The 10,151-nt window shown below is 31.4% G+C and overlaps 1 pseudogene; it reads right to left on the bottom strand.

Moving 5' to 3' along the window:
* Positions 1-1,408: 1,408 nt before the first annotated feature.
* Positions 1,409-2,356, bottom strand: LOC119520566 (annotated as a pseudogene).
* Between the last annotated feature and the right edge of the window lie 7,795 nt (positions 2,357-10,151).

Below are 10,151 nucleotides of genomic sequence, written 5' to 3'. Positions count from 1 at the left end.
TTTAAGTGATTTCTCCCTTTGAAATCCTAGTGTCGTTGAATCACTGTTACATGCTTCTAACAGAGAACTCAACACTTTTGTATCATGAATTTATTTTTAAAGAACTTTATAAAACTATAGAAATCAGGATAAAGGAATCAATTTTATGGAATACCCATAATTTCAGCTTCAACAAAGTAGTTTATGCAACTTATTCACACATCATAGAAAAGTAGTTTTTTGTTTGTTTGTTTGTTTTAATATTTAGCAAGTGGACACCAAATATCTATTACTGCATCTATATTTTAACCTGGCAAATTTACCAAATTTTAGGTCCTAAAGTTTTGCAAGAGTATTTATTTTGTTAATTTTGACAAGACCATATACATCTCACAGGTTTAAATTACAAAGGAATACTCAAAGATTGTACTGGTAAGTGGTAACAGAAAGCTGCAAACAATTACAAAGAAAATGCCAAATTTTATTTAGATATGTAATATATACATAAACATATGTAATGGTAAGTCTGGAAGAAGATACATAAAACTGTTGGTAATTGTTAGGGCATTTTAATTTTTTTAAATATTTTTCAATATTTCAAGAATTTCTTCACTGTTAGCATAAACCATATTTCCTATAACTTAATTATCCCACAATATTTTTCTTAACATAAGACCAAATGTTTGAAAAACTCAGTTTTTAGTTTTTGTGTTATTAATTAATTTAACCAAAACTAACTTATAAAACACCAATGAATATTCTTCATAACAAACACCATTATGTATTCAAAATATTGCAAAAATGTTTCTAATGCTAACAGACACCATTTGTTTGTAAATGCATCAAGTACTTTACATTCCTCAGCTGACTGAATCTTTAGGATAACTTTATGGAACTGGAATTAGTGTTTATCTTGTGCACTTGAGGAATCTGAGGCTTAGATTATCAATGACTTATTAAGGGTTAAATACCAAAAAAGGGAGCATATTTAGAATCTAAATCCTGAAAGGTCTGATTCTGGAATATGCACTCTGAACCACTGGGCTATAATCTTCTCTCTATGTTAAATTAATTGTGTTTTGGAACTACCATTCTGCCAAAATGTAGCTATTTTCCATAATAAAATTCCCTGAAATTGGAACATGCATGGAGATTTATGTGATATAATTTAAAAGACAACATTACATTTTCTTATTTTGCACATTAATTGCTCTTTAAAAGCATATATGTATTAGACGACAGGTTAAACACATACATCATGGTCCAATTTCAAAATGGATTTCTAAGAACATATTCCTGGAAATATTCAAGGCTGCATTTGATCAAGTAAAAAAAAGGCACAACAGAAAGGATTCATGTATTTTAGAGAGAATGAAAGTAAATACCCAAAGGTACAAAAGAAGATATGCTTGAATGTTCAGTGTCACTGTCATTTCAACTGCCTAGAGCCCTCTCTCTTCTGCATGACTCTAATGAGAGCATTTTTCACTTCTTTGTTTCTAAAACTATAAATGAGTGGATTCACCATTGGGATCACCATAGTATAAAACACAGAGGCCACTTGATCCCTTCCCAAGGAGTAAGACTGCTTTGGTTTTAAATAAGTAAAAATCGTAGTACTGTAAAAAATGGTGACTCCTAGGAAGTGGGAGGCACAAGTAGAGAAGGCTTTGTGCTTCCCTGAAGTGGAATTAATTTTCAGAATAGTAGACAGAATGGACCCATAGGACACAGAGATTGTGATAAGAGACACAATTAAGGTGGAGCCAGCCACAATGAAGATCATCATTTCTGTGTCATGAATGTCAGTGCAGGACAAGGCTAAAATTGGGGTTAAGTCACAGAAGAAGTGATAGATTACATTGGATTTGCAGAAATGCAAGTTGTTCATGAAAAGAACATTGACCAAGGAGTCAGTAAAGCCAATCATGTAGGACCCAGTAATGAGGGTGCAGCAGCATCTCATGGACATAACAACAGGGTAGTGAAGAGGGCTGCAGATAGCTACATAGCGGTCATAGGCCATTGAGGAGAGAAGGAAACACTCAGTGGCACCCAAGAAGACAAAAAAATACATCTGGGTGAAGCAGCCTGTGAATGAAATATACCTGGTGGAAGTCAGTAAGTTCTCTAAGGTTTTTGGTGAGATGACTGTTGAATAACTGAGGTCAAGGAATGAGAGCTGACTGAGGAAAAAGTACATGGGGGTGTGGAGCTGGAGATCCTAGTGAATTATCAGTATCATCCCTGCATTTCCCAGCACAGTAATCAGATATATGAGGAGAAACAGCATAAAGAGGACCCACCAGATCTTTTCAGAGTCTGTCAATCCCATAAGGATGAAGTTGGGCACATTTGTGATATTCCTACTTCCCATAGCATTCATCTGTTGTAAAATATTGGAAAATCAAAGGTGATACTTAGCATAAATGTCTTCAAAAAGGTTTATGCTTTATGAATTATCTGATATCTAAAAAATTTATTCAGGGTTTCTAGAAATTGATAGAAAAGAGGAATTTTCAAAGTATTACTTATTTTACTGCCAAATATAAATTAGGTTTAAATCATCATTTGGATATTATATAATAGTAGTTCACATATATTGCATAAAACATGACTGTTATAAATTTATTAACACATTTAACCCACCAGAAAATTTTATACAGTAGGTTTTACTATTATAAACATTTCTAAATGAGGAAAAGGACAGAAAAATTTTAAATAACTTTTCCAGAATTAGATCTATTAAATGTTGACTCTGATTCTACCAAGACAGGTGGAGTTTAGAGCATGCTTACAGCTCTCTACACTTGGTTATAATTAATTTCAGCAAAACAAAGAAAAATGTTAGATACATAAGAAACAATGATAGAAAACCCTTTTAATGAGTCATTTACTTTTATTTTGTATCCAATATTATTTAATACAAATGACTAATGGTAAATTTCAACCTTAGAGAATTTTACTTGAATGCATTGAAATTATAGATCACACAAAATTTTAATTTCTGGAACATAGGTTGTTTTCCTAAACTGACCATTACATATCAAATTTCTTCCAAAATTATATTTCCAATATATGCATGCTGCTTGTGGACCCAGATTCCATTACTTATATATTTCCATATCTACAAATCCAGGCATTATTTAGGCAGGGCCAATATGATCTGTATATGTAAATGCATATTCTTCCAATAATGTCCCCATTTTATTTGCTCTGAGAGAAACACTTCAAATTTAAGAATGATACTTACCATGAGCAAAAGGTGGTGAAAAAGTTTCTTCCAACAGCACCTGTCTAGGAATTTGTAACTTCAGTTTTTTCTTACAAATAAAATATGTCAACTATATCAGGAGCCCAAAATTCCTGAGACAAAATATTTGCTCCTTTTGTGATAAATTAGTTTTAATTTTTCATTCATGCATTTTTGTTGTATTCAAAGGTAAAATAAATCAACCTAAAAATTTTTCTCAGGTCCTGGTCAAATGGAAAATTATCCTGGAAGTTATGTCCTAGTGATATTCCAAGGATCTCCTGTGAACACAAGCAGGGCAGAATCTCCCTTGCTTTTCACCGTGATAATGCCACAGCATCTCTTATATTGAGGATTTCTGATAATGAGGCAGTTGGTCATCTGGAGGCCAATTTCTAAGAAAGACTGCTTGGCATGATTCCAAGGATAAAAGTTCAAGGACCAATGCATCTATGTTACATTTGTAACAAAGTTGCCTTCCCCTTAGAAGCCACATCATTTGGAGCATGATTTTTTGGTATACCTTTGTGATGCCTAATTTTTTCACTGTGTAACACAGAAGGTATTTCTAGAAACATACCTAGTTACTCTGTGGCAGAAAGTCCAGATCTTTAACCACCAGAGTAGAATAGCACATTTTTCAGAATGATTTTTTTTGCTTAAAAGTATGACACTATTATAGGAGTAAATATTTTTCATTAAACAAAAAATAGGGTACAACACAATTCAAAGATGGAAATAAAAATCATTCATAATTATTGTTAATATTTACATGTATTTTCTTCCAATTTTTTTCCTACATGTATATAATGTTTATTTATATGTATACTTATGTATTTGCATAATTTCATCATACTGTATTTTCAGTAACTAATTCTGATCTTATCTCTAAATAATTAAACTGCAACCTTGACCTAAGTTAAATTAGCCTTTTGCAAAACCCACAATCTCATGTATTTTGCATTGGATGATGTCCTATCAGTGACTTCCCTCTAGGAGGGTGCACCTGCTGATGAATGGATGTTTTTGAGGCATTTCATGGAAAACATGGTGCAGTGTCTTTATTCTGGTTTAGCAAAGTCACCTAATTCTTGGACACAGCTGATACAGTTTTGTATTCATCAATAACAATATTTTTGCAACTTTTTAATAAGAATTATAGTTACTTGACTTTTCCTTTATTAAAAGAAAAATAAGAGAAGAAAGTAAAAATATTTGTTGACCAGCAATTTTTAATTTATTAAATGGCCAAATCTCACTTTCTTAAACATAATCAGTTCAAATTTTGTCTTACGAGTTTTTCATTAATTAATGTAATGAAATCAACTTTCTTATAGATTTAGAATAACTCACAAAAAAACTTCATACTCTCAAATTTCAAAAGAGAATTTGTTGTTGTAGATAAAGAAGTTAGAAAATAATATCTTTGATGAAATTTTTAAATGTAATTTTTATTTTCTCAAAAGGTTAGTGATGCTGAGAAACACTTGGAGATTAAAATGCCAGCATTGGTTTATTTGACAGTAAGATTCTTTGGGTTTAAGCCAAAAGAGAGTCTAAAGGTGATTTTCTAAGTAATTTGAAATTAATTTTTGTAGACATTAAGTGTAATATTAAATATTGTAAATAAAAATCAAAGAAAGAATAATTTACAAAATGATTTTATGACTTTTAAAATTTTACTAGTCAATCTTTACTTCCTGGATTCCAACAGAACATCTCTAGTAGTAAAATAATCTTGGGGGAAGATCAGGAGTGAGCAACAGAAAGGGGACTTCCTCATCCAAGATGACAATAAAAAATCAGCACTTTATCTCTGACAGTTATTCAATTGGATTATTATTTTTAAAGTCTCTATTGCTCCATTTTATTTACCAATTTTTGATTGATGTGTTTTGAAGCTCTATTAAGGATCTTTATATCTTTCTGATAAATTGGCTATACTGTTAATTTATATTATCCATCATTTCTCTGGAATCTAGAGGTTCTCTTTGATAATGTAGTTACAGTAGATTTTATGTACTTATATTCACAAGATATATATTTCTTCATCCTTGTATTTTTCACCTATGTCTTATAAATGTTACATGATTGGTTCTTACTTTTTAGTTAACTCTCAATAACTCTGCCTTTTTTTGGAGTGTTTAGTCCATTTACATTTAACATAATTATTGATGTGCTATTCTCAATTTATGTCATCTGTTCTTGGTCCCTTGATCCTTCTCTCCTGGATTCTTCTGGGTGAATAAAAAGATATAATATCCAATTTTATTCTCTATTGGATTTTTTAAAACATACTTTTTTATTATATTGCTAATGATTACTTCAAGGAAAAAATTTGCATTATTAAATGCTCTTAGAAACCTAGAATTAATATTGTACTGCTTCCCATAAAGCATAAGAATCATAAAACATTCTAATTCCTTTTACTACTTGTCCTTTCTGCCATTGAGCCTTTCACTTTACTCTCATATAAATTGCAAACCTGAAACTACAATATTATTATTTTTGTTTTATACAATCAAGTGTCTTTTGCAGAAATTCTGTAGCTCATCATTTCTTTTGTTAGATTTTTTTCTGATGATTCCCAGAAATTTTTCTCTGAGTATCATTTGTATCATATCATAAGTTTTTCTTTTGATATCATTTTTTTTCAGCCTGAAGAACTTCTGTTGAATTTTTTTGTACTGCAGGATTTTGGCAGTGAATTTTTCTGAGCTTTTCTTTATCTTAAGTGTCTCTATGTCACTAGTCTTATGGCTTCTGATGAGAAGTCTGCCATAATTGACATCTTTTTCTTTTGTGTTCTTTCTGCCCCACACGGCTGCTTTTTAAGAGTTTCTTTGTCTTTCATTTTCTGTAGCTTGAGAGGATATACCTTGGTGCACACCTGTGTGTGTCTGTTGGAGTTGGATTTAACCTGCCTCAGGTGTTCAGAACTTCCTGGATACGTAAATTGATATTTTACTCCAAATTTTTATAAAATTTCATCCCCATTTTTCTTCATTGTTTTATTGAATCATTTAAGCTATATTCTTGTTTACTTAGATTTTTCAGTTTAGAAACATTTTATTGATTTCTCTTCAAGTTTATTGACATATTCCTCTATGCCTCCAATCTGCAGTTTAGCCATTCCAGATAACTTTTCATTTCAGACATTTTAGCTTTCCATTCTGGATCTTCTTGAAAGCTGTTTCTATTAACTTCTGTATCTATTAATACGGTTCACATTTTCTTGCTTTATGGTATGTTTAGATTTAATTATATACTGTATTTTGTGAATGGTAGTTTAGAGGGTCTGGATTATGTTATCTTCCTTTAAACATTCTTCAGTTTTTTCTGTCAGGTAATACTTTACTGAGAGTGCTTTTTAAGCCTCTCATATTTCTATTATTTTCTTTTTTAAAATACTGTTTTGCTGATATATATTCATATACTCTACAATCATCCAGTGTACAGTTGTTTACAGTACAATCATATAGTTGTGCATTCATTACCAAAGTCAGTTTTTGAACATTTTCATTACTCCAAAAACAAAAATAAATAAATAAAAATAAATAAAAACAAGAATAAAAATACAAGAAGAAAACTCAAAACATCCCATCCCCCATGCCCCATATTATTCATTTACTTTTTGTTCCCATTTTTCTACTCATCTGTCCTTAAACTGGATAAAGGGACCATGAGCCACAAGGTTTTCACAATCACACAGTCTATGTCATAGATATTCTTCATAATGGCTGGGCCATAACTCCAACTTCTCCCAGCTCTTCAAGAACTCTGTAGTTATGTCATGCTCTTAGTCCTGCAGAACATCTAATGGCTAAATCTTTTCATCCCTACTTCACATATGCATTGCATTCTTCAGCCTAAGACCTACAGGGAATCACCATGCAGACATTTAACTCACCTCCTTTTGGTTCCCTGTTTTGAATGTTTTAATTCTTTGGTTGCTGGAAATGTCAGTTTCTGCTTGTTCAGTTCTGCAAGACCAAAACTTTATACTCACTTACAGTCTTTACTTCACTGCTTTTACTAGAAAGGCAAGGTAAACAGAGTGTTCACTCTTAAGATTCCAGAATCTCATGAGTAACTGACCTGTGCTGCCTATTGTCCAATACCTGAAAGCAATTTCCATGTACATTTTGTCCATTTAGAGTTAGTTATTATGTCAGGGAAATTCTTGTGCCACTTACTCCATCATGACAGAAGCCAAAGTCGGATCAGAGATTTTATATCTTTTCTAATATAAATGTTGATACAGTTTCATATCCTAGCTCACTACATCTTTTTCTGATGTTTTTATCTCTCTCTTTTTTAATAGATTATTCTTTCCTTTTTTGTGTCTTATTAAGTAATAGTTCTTTGATTCTCTTTCTCTTTTTGATAAAGTAATTCAACTTCTTGGCTCTCTAATTCATCAATGCTATTTTAGTTTCATCATTTTTATTTCCTCTACATTTTTAGATTGATCTCATTGTTTTTGTAGCAACTTTATATAATTAATTATATTATTTAATTTTATACCTGTTTAAGAATACAAGAATTTAATTTTTCTATTATTTGTCTGAGTGCCACTTTACTTTTGTCTGACATCCAGGAATATGCATGATTTATATTGTTATCCAGTATATAAACAGTCAGAATCAAATTTTTTTTTCATATTTGACCAAGGATAACTTAAGATTGTGATTTTAGCTTTTTTTTAGTTTTTAAGTTTAACGGATTTTCAGTTTTTATATTTTGAATATTTTAAATTAAAATGCATTTTGTCAGAATATATGACTCCTTTATATTATAGCATGGAAATTTGTTGAAATACATGGATAATTATAATGAATTTGTTTAAAGGATTCATAGCTGCTGAAAAGGTAAGGTTCAAGTGTTGATATGCAATTTTAACCTTCTCAATTACATTATTCAGATATTATAATCCTGAAATGTTTACTTGTTGGATTAAATACACACTAGGTGAGTTATATTCAAACATGCCACTGTGTTTTATTCATTTATTCAATAAACATTCCATTGAAAACCTGCAATGTACCAGGCACTCAATACAATATAACAAAAGAATAAAAAGTCTGTGTTCTCCTGGTTCTAGCTGAAAGAAATAGAAACATATGCAGAAATAAGTGATATGCCATGTTAGAAAGTGAAAAGTACTATTAAAAAATAAAATGTAAGACAGGAAAGTGGATGAGATGTTCTGGCAAAAGGGCATGAGGCACCAACTTGAAATAGAGTGGTTAGGGATGTCCTCAATAAATAAAAAGTTGGCATTTGATCAAAGACTTGAAGGAGGGGAGAGTTAGTCATTGAGGTACATGGGAGGAAAGTGTTCCAGACATGGGGGTCACCAGTGCAAAAGCAGGGGGCAGGCTGTGCCGGTGAGGAACAGTGAGGAGGGCTAACAAGAGTGACAAAGAAGGATATTCCATTGTGTTTGTTGTGTGTGTGTGTGGGGGGGGTAAATGATGAAGTGTATGTATGTTGATAGTGATAAGTGATATGGAACTGGCAGGTGTTCATGGAGACTGTTGGGCTTGCTCTCTTAAAAATAATTTTCAGAGAATCTTCAGCGACAAAATCACATTTGTGCTACTTGGAAGAAGTGAAGTAGAGAGCCATAAAACCACCCTTAGGAAGTGAGGCTCAGGTAAATGAAATAGTAAAACCAATGTCCAGTAAAATTCACTTCTTTGTATCCCTTTATCCTTTATCCTAATATTTACATCACTGTGTCTTGGTAAAATTGTGTAAGTAGTATCTCATATTTGATTTAGTACTTTGATTCACTTGTCTTTTTAGAGTAATATATTCCACCTAATAAATAAAAACAAAATAAACAGATTTTTCTAATACATGTATATTTTATTTCATCAATGTTTCTACTTTATTCATTAATATACATTTATTTTCTTGTACCCCCTTCATATTTGCTGTCTTTAGTTATTTTTAAATAGCTGCTCTATCCACACTCCTCACCCCTTCCATATCTTGAAAGACAGATATCTTATGTAAAATTCTAACATTCTATATTACTTTCTCTAATTGTCAGCTAATATACTTGAGTTCATTTTTAAATGGGCCTTTAATTGTTGTGTATGGATTTAGGAGTGAATCTGAATCTACATGTAATGAACAGATTAATTTAATTCCATTTATTTTGTTTTCATTTAATATTATGTTTTGGAGGAATTCCTTAAAATATTCTGTTGAAATAAAACAAGTTGAGAAAAATTTTATTTTTTTAAGTTGGTATAAAGGTATCCTAAATTGAACAAAAACAATTATTTTCATTTTGAAACCTGATACATCAAACATGCTTTAAAGTGAGTTCCTTTTCTTGGCATATTAAAAAATAAAATGTATCTTGCACATTTCAGACATGATGTTTATTGTTGGGGTCACAGTCCCAAACATTATGGGGTTGAAAATCTCTATGGAAGGAAGAGCGAGCCTTGAGGGAGTCAGGTAAGAAAAAGACAAGGAGTGGCCAGGAAATTCATCATTAACTCTGGAAAGATGGGTATTACTGGGATGGTGGAGAGAAAGAAGCTAGAAAAGAGAACGGGAGATATACCAGAGACAGGCATGAGTTGTATACTGAGAGGCATCAATATGGGCATTTTTACAATTTGGACAAATAAAATATATTGCTACATCTTATGATGGGCAAATAAAGTGTGGCATGTTTTATCTCCTAGATTCAGAACAGCAAGAAAACAATTTTAAAAGAACTACTAAATGCATCATTGTATTAATATTAAATATAGACATGTGCAAGCTACTTGAACTTATCTGTAGAAGAATATGTTTTCAATGCAATTGCTGAAAAACAAAACTCATAAAAATTAGAATGAAGATGAATAGAAATATGGTGTGGAAGCCATGATGTTTTATTTAATTATTTTTA

The sequence above is a fragment of the Choloepus didactylus genome, chromosome 25 (assembly GCF_015220235.1).
Source record: "Choloepus didactylus isolate mChoDid1 chromosome 25, mChoDid1.pri, whole genome shotgun sequence".
NCBI lineage: Eukaryota > Metazoa > Chordata > Mammalia > Pilosa > Megalonychidae > Choloepus > Choloepus didactylus.
This window is presented reverse-complemented; position numbering and strand designations above follow the sequence as displayed.